Raw genomic sequence first — 20,567 nt, 5'->3', positions numbered from 1 at the left:
CTGAAACATGACAGATGTTTTTGGGGTGGAGCAAAGGGTGAAGGGGTGGCAAATGTTCTCTGAAATGATGTTATAGGGAAACATTATTTTCTGAAAAAAATCTGTGTGCAGGCCCATCCCACAATGGGATCTGTAAAGTTTCTGCCAAATATATTCCCCGTTGTGCTATGAACTCTTATAAACTCCCAAGCTAACTAGGATCCGGGGGCGGGCGGATTTGTCAGTACTTGGATGGGTGACTTTGTTTAGAAGTTGAAATTCCTTATTGTAGCCAAAAAGCATGTCTCTCACATACATGAAATTTCAGGGATGTCAAACAGCTACAGTAGAAGTTCCCATGAACTGTCGTGCCTTAGAACCAGAAACATCACACCCCTGCTGTCTCCCACCCATCCGGCTCTGCACTAACTTACTTGGGAGCAGTTGGAGACGCAGGGAAAGATGAGAGAGTTTGTACAGAAGGTGCTCCTAGGTGCGTGGGCCTGTTCCCATCCAGTCTTGAGTTCTGACTGAACTATTACTAAATGACATGCCACAATAAGCCCCTGCTCCATTACCTCTGCATTATCTGACCCAGGAAACTTTAAACTGTGGATTCGGTGTGACATGTTCCTTGCAACTGAATTTCATTTGCCCTAGGGTGTGCAAGGAACTCGTATGCTGCCTTCGAAGTTTGTACTCAAGCTGAACCATTTAATAGTAATAGAAGAGGTAGATCAAATCAGTCCCTAGAAAAAGGGCCCTTTTAGGCAGGTTGTTAAATGATGTGAATTCCAACAAAATGCCCTGGTGAATGAGGGCAGAAAATTGTTGGACTCTAATCCCACCCTTTCTCCCAGCTCACTTCAGTTAGTGTACAGCGGGGGTGGGCAAACCTTTTGGCCTGAGGGCCACATCTGGGTATGGAAATTGGGCCATGAATGCTCACAAAATTGGGGGTTGGGGTACGGGGGGTAAGGGCTCCAGCTGGGGGTGCAGGCTCTGGGGTGGGGCTGAGGATGAGGGGTTGGGTGTGCAGGAGGGTGCTCCGGGTGGGGACTGAGGGATTCAGAGGGCAGGAGGGGGATCAGGGCTGGGGCAGGGGGTTGAGGCAGGGGAGCGCTTACCTCAAGCAGCTCCCAGAAGCAGCGGCATGTCCCCCCGCTGGCTCCTACATGGAGGGTCAGCCAGGCATCTCTGTGCGCTGCCCCATCCGCGGGTGCCACCCCTGCAGCTCCCATTGATTGTGGTTCCCTGCCAATGGGAGCTGTGGGGGCGGTGCTTGGGGCGGGAGGCAGCATGTGGAGTGCCCTGACTGCCCCTATGAATAGGAGGGAGGACATGCCACTGCTTCCAGGAGCCACACAGAGCGGGGCAAACCCCAGACCCGGCTCTCCGGCAGGAGCTCCAGGGCCAGATTAAAACGTCTGGAGGGCCGGATGCGGTCCCCAGACCATAGTTTGCCCACCCCGCCTGGCGTACAGTATGGGTTCAGTGGGAGTTTTGCCTGAATAAGGACTGCAAAAATGGGCCCTGAGAGAACTATTTCTGCTTTCTGCATCTTCCATAGGCGTTGTAGCGTAAGGGTTTATTCTGCAGTATCATGGCTGAAGGACTATGTTGAATTTCTCTTCTTCTATTTCAGTTTTGCAGTTAGATGCTTTTTGAACTGTATTGACTCTTCAGATTAAAGGTATTTTGCAGCTTTCTAAAGGCCTCAGTTAATAGGATATGTAGTAGTCATCTTATTAGCCTGATGATTTTGAGGTAGCTCTTGGAGCCAAGTGGTTTTGGTGTATATGTATAGCCTTGCCTCCAAGATTAGGTTACTTGTTGTATTCCGGATATTTGCCATTAAGCACCAAAACACAGCATACAGTAGTGGTATTTGGACTGTCTGAGTTAGCAGTCAAAGAAAGAATAGCTTATCACCATAGAGAACAATTATATGAATTCAAAGAGATTTGGACCCGATTTCTCGATATGTTTGGGTATAAAATGTTGACATGGCTAAAACAGTTCTAGACTTCCATTCCATATAACCCCTCTGCTTTTTCTCTCCTCATTTCCCCCACCACAGCCACCTCCTTCCTTCTTCTGCCTATTCATGTATGTCTTCTCCTATTTTATCACTGTTAACTCCACCCTAACGTGTGACATCTATGTAGTATTGTCTGACTTTGTATTGTCTGGTCTCGCAGCTTTGATAAGCTGTAAAATTGCATAATTCTACTGGGATAGCATATGAAACATGAGGTATTTCGAAACATATACAAGCTGTAAGTCATTTACCTTTTTGTACTTTTCATTGTCTTTCTTTATGAAAATCGATAGAAAATTAATCTTGCTCACACTCACACACATAGAATTGTCCATTGGCTGGAAATGGAAATTTCTTGGAGATACTGTGCGTTGGATTGTTGTGTCATGAGAACTGGAAACTAAACCCAGCGATGGCTAGAATTAATTGGCTCTCTTAAGAGTAACCCCCTACCAAAATCCCTTTCTGCCTTGCCTAAAAAAGTATTGAATGATGGAATTCATTATAAACAGGCAAGGAATTCTGGAAACATATGCAGGAATTAGCCATGTTTATTTTAAATAGTAACTAAAACAAATAATCTTTGTGGCTAATATTCAGCATGCAGAATAGAGCAGCTGGATAATTACATAGTATGAATCAGAGTTATCTTCTCCTCTTTCGATGACACTTCCTTAAAAATGCCATTAACCTTTACCAAACCATTATGTGGTGTAGAATTGCCCACTAATATCTCTTTGAGGTTGTGGGCCAAACTTCTGCTTTCAGTTTGTCCAACAGTCATTCATGTTGCTCTGGGTGGAACTTGGCAGTGTGTCTCATTCACTTGCAGACCCATTGCTCAAAGTAAGGAGAGAGGATGGTTGGGAGGGAAATGTGGTCTAGTGGTTAGACCAGGGGACTACAAACCAGCACTGCCACTGCCCTGTTGTGTGACCTTGGGAAAGTCACTTACTGTGTCTAACTTGAGGGGGATGGGGTCGGCAGAAATAATGCTTATCCCCTTGCATAGGGCTGTGAGGGTTAATTAACTAAGGCGCCTAAGGAGCTGTGTAAATAATATCTGAAAGACAAAACTGAGGGTAATTTACTAGATGGCTTGGCATGGGTATTTTTTTAAATAAGGAACTGAGGAAGAGTGTCTGTTCTAACTTTTGCCTTCTCAGTCAGAGGTTAGTTTGTGAGAGAATGGAATTCTTATGCAGCTGAAGTGTTGAACTTTCTCATCCCTTCAAGGAAATGTCTTTCATTTTTGGTTCCATAGTTTCCTTCTGTTTCCACTGATGTTCTTCATTCTCAAAGGCAAAGTTTGTATTTGCAAAAGACTTTCTATGTGGAGCACCTGGCTTGCTCATACAGATCCTGAAAATATAGCTTATGGGTCCAAATATCAGATAAAACAAGAAAATACAGTGGTTTGTTTTAGTTTTGCTTTTAACATGAGAGAGGCATCTGAGCACAGCTCTATATGACACGATAGATATTGTATGCAGTGGTGGTTTAGCTGTGATGATTGCAGGATATTCGAGAGAGATGGTGGGTGAGGTAATATATTTGATTGGACCAAATTCTGTTGGTGAGAGAGACACGCTTTCGAGCTTACACAGAGCTCAAAAGTGTGTCTCTCTCACCAACAGAAATTAGTCCAATAAAAGATATTATCCACAAATATCTATCATGAGGTATCTTCTTTCTTCATATGTTTGATGTCTCTAATATATGGAGTTACAGGTGTACTTTGTGACCGAACCAAGTTTGTTGCGTCAATGGGCATCTTTCCACTGACTTCAGTAAGCTTTGAGTCAGGCCCTGTGTGGGGAGACAATATGTTCTGTGGTTCTTGCTTTCCTGATTTGGTGTTCTGGGGCTCTGGGCCTGCTTGTGCCCCCATTGAAGACCATTAGAATTCTGCCACTGACTTAGCAGAAATAGGATTGTGCCCATTATATGGGAAAGTTTAAACTAAAAACCAAAGCCCCCAGCTTTTGGATAATTATTTAGAAAATAAAAGAAGCCTTCATGAGAACATATCTATTCAGATGAGGTTTTTGTTTTTACCCCTGTACGTGAAGCTTGAGCTGACTGTATCCTATAGATTGTGTTGCTCTACGTGGTTTTGTCTTTAAATCTTAAACTGAATATTGTGGAGGAGTTTTTGTAGCGTGTTTAAATGTTGTGTTCCTGATACTGGATTTTCTTGCCACTTATAGTTGGTCCAATAAAAGATGAGAGAGGCATCTGAGCGCAGCTTTATATGTCATGGTAGATATCGTATGCAGTGTTGTAGCTGTGTCAGTCCCAGGATATTAGAGAGACACGGTGGGTGAGGTAATATCTTTTATTGGACCAACTTCTGTTCTTACCACCTTGTCTCCCTAGCATCACTGACAGGCAGCCCAGATATGGCATTTTTTTTCAAAGCTCATATGTAGGGCAATCTTCTGGGTGTTCAGTCGCAATGACAAAATGTACATCTAATCCTTGTTTAATTAACGTGATTTAGATCTTGCAAACATTGCAACTGAATGGCTAAGTAAGAGATTAGAAAGCAAATTGCCATACACTTTTTATCAGTTAAAGGATTTAAAGGGGAATATAAGACAGAGCTGGTCAGTTCATTTGTAGAAAGCTGAAGTAGTGTTGTATTTGTAGGTAGTGTTTGTTCTTAGATGGATGTACAGTATGTAAGCTGAGACGAGCAGCAGTGTATACCCTAGCTGAAGTTTACCTGACACAATAAATGTTGCTTATAAAAAAAATTTAACAACCCCGTCCTCCCCAAGACGATGTTGTAAAGCAAATAGCAATCCACATAATTCTGTGAAGAGCTGCTTTGGGGGTGAAAGGCTGATTAAACGCCGTGGGAACAGTTGTATATAATACAATTATAGGAGTTGTAGAACAATAGAAGAATAATACAAAGGTGTATATAATACAACAATAGAAGTGTGTGTATATAATACAACCGTTTACTTGCAAGAGCTGAGGAAAGCGCTCTGATGTGCAGGCATATATAGAAATCCAGGCTTCTAGATTGGTTCTGAGATTGCTCAGCTTTTGGTTTGCTATTTAAACATTGTTACAAAGTGGCGTAAGAAATCACACCACCATTTAGGCAAAGGGGAGCAATTTGGGAGTTTTGTTTGCGTAAGAAGTGTCAAATTAGAACGGAGTTCTGTTTGTTAAATGAGCCTGATAACAACACTTACATAGTTGGGTGACCCTAGAATTAAACATTCAGAAAACAGAGCACTTTATTCAGTTTATTTCCTGGGAGGAGCCTGTCTAGGGTAGTCCAGGATTAGGGACCTATGGTATAGGAAGGGCAGTGTGAAAAATAAACAACAATGGACTGATTTGCAAAGATGTTGAGCACCTGCAGCTCCCAATGACCTCTATGGGCTCTGGGGTTGCTATGAACCTCTGAAAATCAGCCCACAGACTTTCAGGGTGGGTGCAGTTTGTTTTCATCTTTTGCTAGTGTCACTTTATGGACAGAGGAGGATCCAAACTCTGACTTTTCTTGCCTGTGCAATTTTAAGTCACTGTGTTTAATTTTATTTAACATAGATTTTGTTGTTCTATGTTTGGTTTCTTTAATGACATTTGGTGCCAAGTCTGGGCATCTTGAAGCTGGGGGAGATATTGAATAATGGCGTGAGTGTTCTGTGAAAATTCTTGACATTCTTAAGAAAAGGGTTAAAGTGGAAGAGTGGGGCTGGGTAGGAATTGTTTTTCCTGTGTGTGATTTTTAATTCTGGAGAGTGCAGTGCAGGCCAGGAGCTTCATTGAAGACTTTGTTGTCATGAGTTCTGTGCAACGGGAATCAAGTGACTTACATGGTCTCCTTTGTACGAAGAAATACTGTGACTGTGATGTCAAAACTCAAATGTGAAATCTGCAGTGTTTATTTTGGAGCGTGCTTGTGGGCCTCAGTGGAGAAGGAAATGCAAATACGCAGTACCGTGCTGAGAATTTTGATGCAGGATAGTAATATCACCCGGGTAATAGCAACACTGAATTGGTAAGGAAGAGGTCTCACAGAGCTGCCTAGAGGATCCAGCTGTTAATATAGGGCCAGATCACCCCCTACCCTCCCTGAGTTTCTCCATGTGTGGTTCTGAACCCGTCTCTGTGGAAGGGAGGGGGGATCAGTACCTTCATGGCACCATTCCCTTGTCTCTCTTGTCTGGACCCTACAGAGGGCCCTTGTTGCAGTTGGGGGGCCTTGTGAGGGCAGAGGGACGTAGTCAGGGTGAGCAGAAGGGGGCAGAGTTTACATCCTCTCATCCAGAAGTGGATGGTATATGCCGGTTTCATACCTCTCGCCTTGCCAAGGCCATTTGTGAGAGAGGCCAGAAAGAAGTGGCACCAATAAATTATTAATGCAGGAAGCTTAAAATACAGCCAGATCCAGTCCTGTCGTGTAACGGGCTCTCTCCATGGCTTCTGTGTCATGATCATTCATTTCTGATGTCAATAATTTTCCACAATGAAAGTGAGGGGGTCACTCAATTTGTGTGGGCCTTGGGCAATTTGGAAGTGAAATGCGTGACATTCTGTCAAATAAGGTGCACTTGAGCGGTATGCCTCGTGTTGAGCAGCTCTTTCATAGCCACAGCCACATTGCACAAATAACCATGTTTAAACATTGTTGTGGGCCAGCTGCTTAAGAACATGGTTTCTGGCCTGTTTGGACCCCCCCCCCAAAAAAAAAAAAAAAAAAAAAGGAAGAAGGAAAAAGAAAAGTCCCTGTTAGGAAACTGTGTGTTAAACCTAGTAGAGTCTTTCTGCAGTGTACCAGCTCTGGTGATTTTATCATGTCCCATGATATTTGGTGGTGTTTCATAAATCTCCAGCTTCTGGAGTCAGATGATAAGGTGAGAATCTCTGTTTTTATATGAATGAAAAGTAAGCTTCTAACCTTCATGGTTCAGAAAAAAGCTTGAAAATGTGACCCCTTCAGGTTCAAAAGTCAGAAGACAAATCCAAGCAAGGAAACCAAAATTTATTATTGTCAGAACCTTATTATTTTAGCCAATGTCCTGATTTGTAGGGCCTGGCACCCGATTTTCATAGAATCATAGAATAACAGAGTTGGAAGGGACCTCTGGAGTCCATCTAGTCTAACCCTCTGCCCAGAGCAGGACCAATCCCAACTAAATCATCCCAGCCAGGGCTTTGTCAAGCCTGACCTTAAAAACTTCTAAGGAAGGGGATTCCACCACCTCCCTAGATAACGCATTCCAGTGTTTCACCACCCTCCTAGTGAAAAAGTTTTTCCAATTATCCAAACTAAACCTCCTCCACTGCAACTTGAGACCATTACTCCTTGTTCTGTCATCTGCTATCACTGAGAATAGTCTAGGTCCATCCCCTTTGGATCCACCTTTCAGGTAGTTAAAAGCAGCTATCAAATCCCCCCTCATTCTTCTCTTCCGTAGACTAAACAATCTCAGTTCCCTTAGCCTCTCCTCATAACTCATGTGTTCCAGTCCCCTAATCATTTTTGTTGCCCTTCGCTGGACTCTCTCCAATTTTTCCGCATCCTTCTTGTAGTGTGGGGCCCAAAACTGGACACAGTACTCCAGATGAGGCCTCACCAATGTCGAATAGAGGGGAACGATCACGTCCCTCGATCTGCTGGCAATGCCCCTACTTATACACCCCAAAATGCCATTGGCCTTCTTGGCAGCAAGGGCACACTGTTGACTCATATCCAGCTTCTCGTCCACTGTCACCCCTAGGTCCTTCTCTGCAGAACTGCTGCCTAGCCATTCGGTCCCTAGTCTGTAGTGGTGCATTGGATTCTTCCGTCCTAAGTGCAGGACTCTGCACTTGTCCTTGTTGAACCTCATCAGAAATCTTTTGGCCCAATCCTCCAATATGTCTAGGTCGGTCTTTATCCTATCCCTACCCTCCAGCGTATCTACCACTCCTCCCAGTTTAGTGTCATCCGCAAACTTGCTGAGGGTGCAATCTACACCATCCTCCAGATCATTAATGAAGATATTGAACAAAACTGGCCCCAGGACCGACCCTTGGGGCGCTCTGCTAGATACCGGCTGCCAACTAGACATGGAGCCATTGATCACTAACCGTTGAGCCCGACAATCTAGCCAACTTTCTACCCACCTTGTAGTGCATCTATCCAGCCCATATTTCTTTAACTTGCTGACAAGAATACTGTGGGAGACCGTGTCAAAAGCTTTGCTAAAGTCGAGGAATAACACGTCCACTGCTTTCCCTTCATCCACAGATCCAGTTATCTCATCATAGAAGGCAATTAGATTAGTCAGGCATGACTTTCCCTTGGTGAATCCATGCTGACTGTTCCTGATCACTTTCCTCTCGTCGAAGTGCTTCAGAATTGATTCAAACGTTTGTGGTTGGGGATACTGCTTACATGAGTAGTTCTGTTAATGAGGGCTCCCAGAATGAACCTGATGATGAGCTGATGATGCCTTGCCTTGGCTGAGGTCTTTCTGAATCCATAGGAACTCTAGAATACACTGTCAAGGTACATATTTTACCATCATGTCAATTAGATCTGTTCAGGGCTAGACAGCACAATTTATAAAACTCTGGGGGCCCATTTGTATGCTAGCACCTCCCCTGGTAGGAGAATGTCACTGATTCTTCAGCACAGAATAGCAGATACAAAGACATGCTTTCCTCTCTGCTAGCCATGTAATAAACCAGCAAACTCTGTGCTGAGGCAAAAGAGAGAAGCTCAAATGCAGCAGACTGTAATCATAATACAAATAATGAATACAAACCCCACGTTTAAATGCTTTTATTGATCCATCGGACTTTTGCCTTTGCTTTGAAATACCAGGCCCTGATTCAACAAAACACTTAACTGACTTCAGTGACTCTTCAGTGGGTGCTTAAGTGCTTTGCTGAATTGGGGCCCAGTTGAGACTTAGTATCACCTGCATGGCTATTAGACATAACAGCTTTTAGCATCACAAAGGTCAGGGAGTCTCATCTCTTCTGTCTAGCTTTGTACCATCAATCTCTCATCATATGGTGAATTTTAATGCTGAGAACTGTGCTTATCAGGCCACAGCTAACAGTACTATGATTATCAACTGCCTCTATAAGATTATGCATAGTTTACCTAAACCCTGCAATAGGTACTTGCTGTGCTGTCTGCCTCAGCACCTCTTAGCCATCATTAACCTATCCTGAGCTGTGATTTTACTACCTCTTTGATGCTATAATTTTCTAACCAGCGTTCTTACATATTGTCAAACTTGCTGGACAGAGCGGTAATATAATATTTTAATAGTGCTCAGCACATGGGTTCAGGGAAGGTAACGTTTTAATCTGTAAAAAAAATCCTGGGTCTGTTATGAATTTTAGTCTGAGCATTGCTAGTATCATAAACGTGCTCCTGAAAGGTCAGACAGTGGTTTCGCCATTACTCCTCCTAATCGGCCAGGCCAAGATAAAGAAGCTTTACTCCGTGAAAGTCGGAATTGGTTCCTGCTGCTCAGCCCCTGAAAAGTGTCAGGTGGTGGGTGGTCTCTTTAATAACATACGAGGGGATTTACAAAAGGAAAAGATGTAGGATCAGAAGGGTGGAAACTTGAAAGAAAATCATCTGGCATATTATTGATATACTAGCATTAACTTTGAAAGCCAAAGTTTGGAGCCAGGGGCTGGCGTCAGGAGACCTGACACTGATTCCCTGTGCAACCTTAGACAAATCACTTAACTGACTTGTGCCTCAGTTTCCCCATCTGTAAAGTGAGGATATTAACATCTCTCTCTCTGTAAAGCACTTGGAGATCGTCAGAGGAAAGGACCCTATGTGACGATGGTCTGATCTGGTTGTGGGCTCTCAATGCCTCTCACGATCATGCCTTCCATATATGGTAGTATTGTTGTAGTTATATTAGGGTTAGTATCCAGTGTAGGTTGCAGCCATTAGAGGGCAACATGATCTCTTGCTCTTGCACAGATCTGACATCCAAACCAGCAGGGAGCTGTGTGGTCAAGATACGCATTGTGGGTGGTGGGAAGGACAGACAGACAAAGGTAAGGCGTTACAGAATGAGTAAGCCTCTGAGATTGCCTCACCCTGCCCACTTACCTGTCAAAAGGTTAGCCAAGTTATTCTGCGTAATCTTCCTCCCTCCCCCCCACTTAGTCATAATTAAGATTCTTTTGGAGGGGCCTGAATTACTGCAGAACTGCAGCAGGAATGAGTAATTTCCCTGTGCCATTCATTTTTCATTTGGGAGACAAGTGGATAGCATCTTAATCAATGCCATTGACTTTTGCATTAATCAGAGTGTTTGATGCATGTACCATTGTGTCAGGGAGTGGAGAATGAGAAGGTAAAGTCATTTGCTTTGTGATTAATAAGAGGCCTGATCCTGCCATCTGCTAAGCATCCTCTATTCCCAGCAAGGACCAATTGTGCTGAGGGTATTCAGAACCTCACAGGTTTGGGCCCAGAAACGGCATCTAAGGGATATTTTGTATATAAAAGTATAACTTCCCTCCTTCTTTTCATCTCACTTTTTTGAATAATTGAGGGCTGAGAACTGCAATCTGTCTCCTTAACATTAGTTTCTCCTTGTATCCCTGTTCACAGTGTAGTTTGGTTAAACTGTAAACTCTTTGCTCCATCTGTTCTGCCCCTCCCCCCCCCGGGTGCTACTGTAATACAAAAGAACAAACCTCATAATACATTTGATGTTATGGTGTACTGATGGGTGCTGGGCTAACAATGCCAATTTTATAGCATACCCAAGCTACAAAATTCAGCTCCTGGTGTGATGGTGTTTGAATCCAGGCTATTGTTCTTGGGCTGCTTCTTGCTCTAAGGGCCAAATTCTGCACTATGCACATGTAACTCTTAACTACTTCCCTAGAACCCAGGGCACTCTGTAAACAAAAATATATTCTGTCAATGAGAGTTTCCAAGCTGGAGAAGCCCTTCGGTGCGACGCACCATGCAGTGACTGTGTGGGGTTGGCTTCCAGTATTTTATTGAAGAAAGCAGTAAACAGGCTCAGAGATGCAAGCTTTAAACATGGCTGTCAGTGAAACTTGTCACAGTTTCCTGGCATTGAAACTAGAGGACTCTGTTCCAGACCAACCATTCGTTCTTCCAATTATCGGATTAGCTCTTGGAATGCTGCAACCTCAACTGTGTTCTAATTAGAGTTGCCAGCCCTCCAGGATTGGCCTGGAGTCTCCAGGAATTAAAGATTAATCTTTAATTAAAGATTATGTCATGGGGTTAAATCTCCAGGAATAAGGCCAACCAAAATGGGCAGCCCTAGTTCTAATTAGACACCTTGGCTGGAGTGAAGGCGGTCAGCGATTTTGTTCTGATTTTTATTCTTCCAAGCCATGACGACACTGCAGGGAGTGTTCCCAAGGGCTGGGCTCATTGGAGGTGAACCCTTTATCTATTAAATTTACAATTTGTGACTTTCTTAAAATAAAGCCATTTTTATTTATTATGAAAAAGAACCTTTTTTTTTTTTTTGCTATGTCTTTGCTGCTTTGCCTGGGAAAACTGCCTGCTATTTATCTTTGTTTCACATGTTTTAGTTTGCCATAGAAGGGGGGAGGGGAGGAGTTTAGAAACAAGAAAGTGCCACGTTTATATAATCCCTTAGGGTCCAAGCCCAACAGTTCTCACTCCTGTGGTGTTTTGCCCTAGTAACAGCTGCAGGATTTAAATATGAGGTCTTGATCCTCAAAACTTTACTTGCAAGTTGCTCGTGTGCTTAAGTGTTTGCCAGAGTTGGGTCTAAGATTTTAAAGAACATATTGGGCATCAGACTTAACCAAATAAATTGGGAATGTGGCACCTGCTTATTTTTTGCTTTGAGCTGCCGCGTTGAGAAGAAAACAAAATCATTAAAAAACATCAGGGCTGTTGCCTGTTAAAAACACAAGTGTCAGTTGTCAAACAGCCTTTCTCATTAAAATGAGGTTAAGATTAAAACTGGCAGTTGGCAAAGACCAGATTTTTAGGTCAAGTCAAGCAGGAGGACTTTTTCAGGTGAGTCTCTGCTGACAATCCCTTCTGAGTACTTACCTGCACACACTGCATTTCTGAGAACCCATAGGGGTCAGTCAGATCCATGGCAGGCATAAGACATCATGACTCCTTTCTTCACCAGTGGCCTGCTGGGGAAATGGTACACGCGAGAGACAGCAGAATTGGTTTGATGGTGGCACTCCTTATAAAGTGCACATGTTGCAGTGAAAAGAGGCTTTTGGGGAGTAGGGGCTGGAAAATGGGATGATGTAGTTTGAAATTGATGCTCATTTGGGGATGAAAACAGGAAGAGTTCAGAAGCAGGAAAACTACATCTGACTTCATTAAAGAACCACAACCAAACTGGCTGCTGCTGTTTTTTTCTCTCTGTTCCTTTATTACCTTTTCCTGCTAGCTGAAGCTTGTTAGTATGTAGAATGGCTGATGCCCACCCCTTCATTCAAAAGCTTCCTGGTTTGGTCCCTCTGACCTTTCTCTGCTGCAGCCTCTCCTTGGGCACTTTCTGTTTTGACGAAGAAGGACAAAATGTTCACCTTCCGTTAATGATATGGTTTCTGGCCAGCTGGTGACTGTAGAGAGCAGAGGCTACATCCTACAAAGTGCTGAAGGCTCTCAGCTCCTAAGATCGTAGTGGAAATCAACACCCACAGAATTTGACCCTACAGGCCTTGAAAATAGTCCTGCCCAGGTTGTTCCTTGAAGGCCATCTTCCTATGCTCCCTGCTGCTCCATAGGCCCCTCAGTGCAGCTGGCCACATGCATGCAGCTCACCTGTACAGAAGTGCAGACTCAGGTAGCTGCACATCAGCCCAATCTTGCATTTGCTTTGCTTCCATGATACTCCTCTCAGCGCAAGAGCGCATGCATCTCAGTCTGTGGAAGTTGCTGATGGATGCCTCGCTCCTCCTGAGAAGCAGGGAGATTTCAGGTGAGCAGGGGAAAGAGGAGGGAGAATGCAAAAATACATGAGGGGGAAAATAGAGGAATGGTTGGGTGGCGGGCAAAAGGAGAGATGGTGACAGCTGTCCAAGGAAATGGCATCCAGGACATGAGGAGGAAGAGGCTGTGACAGGAAAATGTGAGGAGCTACTGCCTTATAGCAATACCTGCTTTCTGTCATCAGTGGTTTGACCGTGGTTGGGACAAAGAAGGTATCCCTCCCTACTGTTCCTCCTGGGTGTAAAGAGCAAACTACACCACAAACATAACAGGAAGGAGCCACACAGGCAAAATGGGGTCCAAATAGCTGTGTCTGCTGACTATATACAGTGTTTAAGGCCTGACTACACATGCACACTGCCTCTCTGGTGGCTTCTGAGACATAGAAGACAGTGGGGACCAGTAGACAGCTTGCAAACTATTTAAGGGGATACAGCTGAATTCTGATACACTACACCTCCCCACACCCAACTGTATTTACTTAAGCGTGCAGTCTCTGTTTTGTAGTAAAATACTTAACACCTTTTCCACTCTATCCTTAATGAAATCTTAGCTCTTTTAGGGTATGTTTACACTGCGAAGTTGTCGACAAAACTTTTGTCTGTCACAGGTACTTTAAAAAGCCCCCCCCCGTACGAAAGACAAAAGTTTTGCTGACACAAGTGGCAGTGTGAATGCGGCTTTGTTGGCAGGAGCGCTCTCCTGCAGACAGAGCTAACGCCGCTTGCGGGGCTGGAAGCATTCTGTCAGCAAAAGTGCAGACAAAGTACCGACAAAGGGCGTTTACACACTCTGACTTTTGACACAGCCTTGTCGCTAAAAGCTGTGTGGTGTAGACCAGCCCTTAAAGACTGTTTAAATCCATAGGATTGAGGCTTTGATGTCTTGTTGGTGGGGCCGTGGATGCACTAAAAGTAGTAGGTTGAAAATGTGACTCTATTCCTCCTTCTTCCCTGGGTCCCTTTTTGTAGCCTTCAAAGTCAGTAGGTGGGATCTTCTAGCTGCTGCAGAGGATGTGTTATAATCAAGGCAAAGGTCTGAATGTCAGTTTGTATATGACCAGACCTGAAGAAGAGCTCTAGGGAGCTCAAAAGTGTGCCTCTCTCAGCAACAGAAGTTGGGCCAATAAAAGATATTCCCTCACCTGCATTGTGTATGTGAGGCATATAACTGCTCAGATGGCTAAGTGAGTGGATACTGGTTTGAAATGGTATGTTTCTTGGCCTGTCTTGATCAGTTATCCCTAGTGTTTTGCAAATTTATTGTTATTAATGGTTTTATTTATACTGCCAAAGTTTGCTCGGTACTTCACCTGTGGGGTCCCTGTCCTGGTGACCAAACAATCAAACCATAGGAAGAAATCCATTTCCTTGTGGGCAATGGTTGGTGTCATGAAGTTTCCTCTGGCATCCTCAGCCATAGTATCATGAAACTAATGCTGCCTGTTTGTGCAGTTTAAATGGTATGCTGTACAGCTCACTCAAGGATTCTCTGGCATGATTGGCTTAGTTAAAATATTTAAAGGACTTTGGAGCTGTTAATGAATTTGATCCCGATCTTCTGATAATTCTTTCGTTCCCCACCAAATCATAGGCTCTTAATACAAATAAGCCCTTATTGTCCCTGTTAAAACTCCAAAGAATATCTCAGGGCATAGACAATGAGGAGTCCTTGTGGCAACTTAGAGACGAACAAAAACAAGGCATAGAAAATCTTCAAAGAGCACGTTGGAAGGCTCTGAGTAAAATCCTGATGGCAGCCTGTCATTGGGGTACTGAGTGACTGGGAGGATGTTATTTAACACTGCAAGGTCTTTCATTGTGGGAATCTGTGTATCACAGAGCTATACTAAGTTAATAATTACCATGTTGCAAAGTTTACAAAAAAGTATTTTTTCTCATCTAAGAGGAACAGGCTAAAGCCTCAGAATTATTCACAGACCCACTGCAAGCTGATTGGGATGTGAATAAACTGGAGAAAGCATCTCCATAGCCCCTGGAAGGCCTGGCTTGTCAGAAGTGGGGAAGCTTATCTAGACCTCTCCCTGCACAGCCTCTTGCGTATATTTGTGAATTAAAGTAGTAATTCTCCTTAGCTGGTGTTGGTACCAAAGAACAGAAGCATTACAGAAGATGCAGCTGCTGTGGACTAGTCAAATGGGACTAATGATTTGAGGAAGAGCTGTAGGATCAGGGTCTGATTTCTTTCCTTGTGGGGTACACCATAGCTATTACAGTTTAAATATCTAACTTCACTCTTTCATACTGTCTATTTCCATTTTCCATTGCAGTGAAAACAGGCTAGTCAGTTTCATGTCCTGACTCTTCTGCATTAGCTCAATTCTGCATTGTCTGGGTTGCAGATTTGGCAGGGGGATCAAATAAAATACGGTTTCCACTGGATTTAAACAGGGCCAAAGAAACATTTTTATTAGTCTTTTTGGCTTCTGTAAAAGCCTTGTTGCCTCCTTACTCTTTGTCACCTCTATTAGTTGTCACACCTACAATTTAGACTGTAAACTCTTTGGGGTAGGAGTTGTGTATTTCTTCCGTGAAGCACCTAGACACCTTTGGGTACTGTTTGATCATCTGTGTCACTTTCAAGCTGATGGTACCCACCTTTATTGCTGTTAGAACTGCATTAATGTGTCACTGAGATAACCTGCTAGTGTGGTGAAAGCAGATGTGTTGAAGACTGTACATTTGAAATCTAGCCATCTTAAAAAAGAGATACAAATAGTTTCAGGTACTCTACCAGCCCTGCACTAGTTATGGTACTTTGATAATCAGTTTCCTATATTTTTTTTAAAAATGTCTTCCTCTCCTTTGTTGTTTATATGAAAGATCTATCCAAACAACAAGAGAAACGGACTATACAGGGAAACTGATTCTACACAAAGAGCTGTGAAGAGCACAAAGTCAGCGAACTGGAAAAAATAAAGAAAAATATTCCTTTTTCTCTAATCTCTGTCCTTTATATTAATTTTTGTTGGTACCTCTCTCTCTCTCTCTCTCTCTCTCTCTCTCTCTCTCTCTCTCACACACACACACACACACACACACACACACACACACACACACACACACACACACACTCTTCAACTGAAGTGTGATTATTTTTTTTTAATTGGTGGTTGAGCTACCTTTCCAGTCAAAGCCACTAGAGGCTTGCCATAGAAATGGAACAAATCAACTGCCCTTGCCATACTGGTAATGCCTCCTAGATAGCTGCAGCAGTGCTAGGATAACAGCAATGCAATGTTTCAGATAGTAGCCGTGTTAGTCTGTACCAGCAATGCAATGGTAGTTTTCTTTCCACACATTAGTTCAGCTGACTTCTGCTTTGCCCTCAGTGGCAACAGGATCTTGGATTTGGATCAGATTATGTCACCATTGAAAAAAATAAAAAGAGAAAAACAACAACATCACAACAATACTGGACACATTTTTGCAATTCACTGAATTTTTAACCTCACCACCAGTTTAGAGGTTCAGTGTTTTAACAGGGTATGTGCAATGCAGCTCCTTTCTTGACAACTACTGCCCTGCAACTAAACATTGCAAAGAGAAGCAAAAGAAAGGCTGTTGGGGATTTGGCTTTTCTCCTTCCCTTTCCTCAGCATGTTTTAGTTTTTGATTTAGCTTGGCCTTGCTAGAGCCTGCTTTAAAATCAGTAATAGTGATGCCGGCTGTTGCCTAGGAACCTCTCTCAAGTCTTTTGGGGGCATTCTTATTCTAATCATAGCTCTCAGGCAGCCTTGTTTATTTCCTTTTCAGACAGTGGTGATTATGGAAAGCATCTTAAACTTCTGGTGTATGTTAGGCTTGATTGACCCCCCTCACCCCCCACGCACGACCATAACAGTCCATTTTCTGTGGAAGTAATGTGCTTTCCTGCCGCATTGTCTCTGCATCAGAATGACTTTACCTGACAATATCTTAACCTGTGTGACCAACTCGGGGGAGGATTCTCTCTGAGTGATGTGGGTAGGGGAAAAGGGAAGCCAGCCTTGAGAGGCTGGAGTGAATGTGGGCGGAAGCCTCAAGGAGTTCTTTACATGTCCAGATGGTGCTTTTGCTAGTCCCTGTTACAGTGTGTTCCTTGTAAGAAGCAAGAGGAAAAGAGACAGAGAAAACACTTGGACAAAACGTAAACAGCAATTTGAGGAAGGCGCAGAAAGGGGACAGGGGAGAGGAAATGTGTAATTTTTCTTGAAAAATTTTGTGCATTAATTTTTGCTTATGAAAATAGACCAAGAACAACTGGCCAAACACAGTGCAGGCAGGTGGTGGGCAAGCTCCCGACTCTCCATACATCCCATGCCTGGGAACAGAGGCCCCTGCCTGCCAATGCATTTCAGGTTTGCGGTGCCTGTCTAGCGCTTGGTCTATATTACAGAGTTAGGTCAACGTAAGGCAGACTCTGTAAGGGTCTACTTACAACGTTGTTCCCGCTGATATAAGTCGCCCACTACACCGACCTAATAACTCCACCTCCACGAGTGGCGTAGCGCTTAGGTTGACGTAGTTAGGGTGACGCAGTATCTATGTAGACACGACGTTACTTACAGCACCTGTTGGCTGTTACCCCTGCGCGAGGCTCAAAGCTGGAGACCCATTGCCCTTTGGCTGATGTCGTAGGGTAGACACTTACAGATTTAGGTCGACATAAGCTGCCTTATGTCGACCTAATTCCATAGTGTAGACCAGGCCTTAACAGGCAGCTCAGGCCTGAAATGCATTGGCAGGCAGGGGGTTCTCAGGTATGGGATGTATGCCCGCTATACCTTCTTTGGGCCAAGACTACAAATCATGCCGAAATGTGATGGGAGGTATGACAAAGTTCCTCCTCTGCCTTGGTGGGTCCTACGCTTATTGGCAGATTTGCTCACCTCAGAGATTCAAGGCAGCCCTCAGTTGGCCACTTTTGCAAGTGGCTCAAACCTGCTGTTCACTCAGCTAACCTCATCACTGGCCAGCATGGGGAAAAGGAAGGAGAACAATCCCTGCAGTCTCTGATGATCCACCTAGTGGGTCGGGAGACAGGCCAGGGACCTTCCCCTCTGGTGGGACCCACAGTCCAGGTCACTCCTCCTGTATCCAACAGGGAGTTGGAGGGATGGGGGGAACCCGGGCCCACCCTTTACTCTGGGTTCCCGCCCAGGGCCCTGTGGATCACAGCTGTCATGTAACACCTGTATCATGTAACTACCTGGCCTACTTCCCCATGGCCTCCTCCCAACACCTTCTTTATCCTCACCACAGGACCTTCCTCCTGATGCCAGATAGTGTTTGTACTCCTCAGTCCTACAGCAGCACACCCTCTCATTCTCAGCTTCTTGTGCTCCTCTCACTGACTGAAGTGAGGTCCTTTTTAAACCAGGTGCCCTGATTAGCCTGCCTGTCTTAATTGATTCTAGCAGCTCCTTAATTGGCTCTAGGTGTCCTAATTAGCCTGCCTGCCTGTCTTAATTGGTTCCAGCAAGTTCCTGATTGTTCTGGAACCTCCCCGTTACCTTACCCAGGGAAAAAGGACCTGCTTAATCTGGGGCTAATATATCTGCCTTCTATCACTCTCCTGTTACCCACGGGTTGGTGTGCTCTGGGTAAGATGCCCCATGTTATGTTACCCAGGGGTTGCTGTGCGCTGGATAAGGGGCCCCATGGTACGTTACCCAAGTGTCACTGTGCCCTGAGTAAGGCCCCCATGGTACATTAGTTGATAAACAATGGGAAATACTTCTGGTGTCTAAGCACTTGACCACATTTGAGCCTGAACAGACACCATCTCTCTCTAAGGGAGAGATGGTCAGATTGTCTTTCTGCTCCAGGGAGAGCATTGTGATAATTTTCGTCTGAAAGACAGTAACAAAAACAGATCTACACCCACAGAAAAGAAGGTTCAGTCTTATTTCAAATGTGGTAGCTGCCTCAGCTATTTAAAAGTTAAATTAAAAGTTAATTAAAAGTCTTTTTTAAATAAAGAGAATATTTATTTATTCTTCCCAAGGCAGAACTGAAGACAACTTTGACTTCAGATGAAATTAAACAAGTTAATTTTTTGTTTAGGAATCTTGCTCTCACAGAGAGAATGAATTTCAAGTTTCTCCTTTTGGAGCTTTCCCCTCCCCCATGGGAATATATTTTAAAACATGACAGCCTATTAACTTTATTCTAAGTGTATGGCTTCTGTAGTCTGGCTGTGTTACACACTGAACCATCAGGGCAGAGTAATGAGGGATGGGATGGGAACAGGCTCAGAAAAACCTGATCAGATAAGTAGACACTTATCTTTTCTACTCCGTGCTTGTAATTAAAAAAAAATGGCTGCATTTAAATATGTCACAACAGCAAACGTGTAATTCCACAAAGGAAATGTTAGGATGAAACTGAATAAGCAGTACCCTAAAATGCCATTTCTGGACATTTGCTTCTCCATTAGGTCTAACTGTATTTAGACGCAACTTGAAAATGAAAAGAAAAACCAGTGTGTAAATTCAGTGGTCTGCTCAGTTAGTTTTGGTAGTATTACTTGGCTGTGTGGAGAGAAGGTGAAAGTTGATTGTAAATCTAAACATATATACAACATAAACACTTTGCAACAGTTCTGTTCTGAATCATTTGAACTAAGGATACTGGATGCAATTTCCCTTGTCCATTGATTCCAGTGGAATCAATGTCCCATAGATTTTAAGGCCAGAAGGCACCATTAGATCATCTAGACCAGAGGTGGGCAAACTACGGCCCGTGGGCCCGTCCTGCCTGGCCCTTGAACTCCTGGCCACAGAGGCTAGCCCCTGGTCCCTCCCCTGCTGTCCCCCCGCCCCTGTGGTGTGCCACTGTGGGGCAGCATGGCTACGAGCTCCTGCTGTTCTGAGCTGCATGGTAAGAGGAGGGTGGGGTGGATAAGGGGCAAGAGGTCCTGGGGGGCAGTCAGGGAGCGGGGGACAGTTGGATGGGGTGGAGATTCGGGTGGGGGGTGATCAGGGGGTAGGGGGCAGTTGGATAGGCGTGGGAGTCCTGGGGGGGCCTGTCAGGGGGTGTGGGTGTGGATGGGATCGGGGCAGTCAGAGGACGGGGAATGGGGGGGTTGGATAGGGGATGAGGTCGGGGCGGGGGTGTAGATAAGGGTCATGGGGGGCGGGCAGGGAGCAGGGCGGGTTTGATAGGGGGTGGGGTCCTGTGGAGGGGCGGTTTGGGGCATGGGGTCCCGGGAGGGGGTGGTCAGGGGACAAGGAGCAGGGGGGGTTGGATGGGTCAGAGGTTCTGAAGGGGGCAGTCAGGGGGCAGCAAGTGGAGGGGGCGGATAGGGGGTGGGGCCAGGCTGTTTGGGGAGGCACAGCCTTCCCTACCCGGCCCTCCATACAGTTTCACACCCTGATGTGGCCCTCGGGCCAAAAGGTTTGCCCACCCCTGCTGTAGACTGACCTCCTGTGTAACACAGGGCACAGCACTGCACCCCTTTACTTCTGCATTGAGCCCAATAACTTGTCTGTTTATCCCAGGGCTGAGCTCAGCCTTTTTAGGTACTTTCGTAACTAGTAACAGTGGTTCTGGATTTTCAACTGAGCCAATT

At 44.6% G+C, this 20,567-nt stretch overlaps 1 protein-coding gene across 7 annotated transcripts in view; it reads left to right on the top strand.

Annotated features, from left to right (window-relative positions):
• The window catches only part of SEPTIN8 (septin 8), a 77,732-nt gene that overhangs the window by 7,821 nt on the left and 49,344 nt on the right, over window positions 1-20,567 (top strand). The window lies entirely within an intron of this gene.

Source organism: Lepidochelys kempii, chromosome 8 (assembly GCF_965140265.1).
Source record: "Lepidochelys kempii isolate rLepKem1 chromosome 8, rLepKem1.hap2, whole genome shotgun sequence".
Classification (NCBI taxonomy): domain Eukaryota; kingdom Metazoa; phylum Chordata; order Testudines; family Cheloniidae; genus Lepidochelys; species Lepidochelys kempii.
This window is presented reverse-complemented; position numbering and strand designations above follow the sequence as displayed.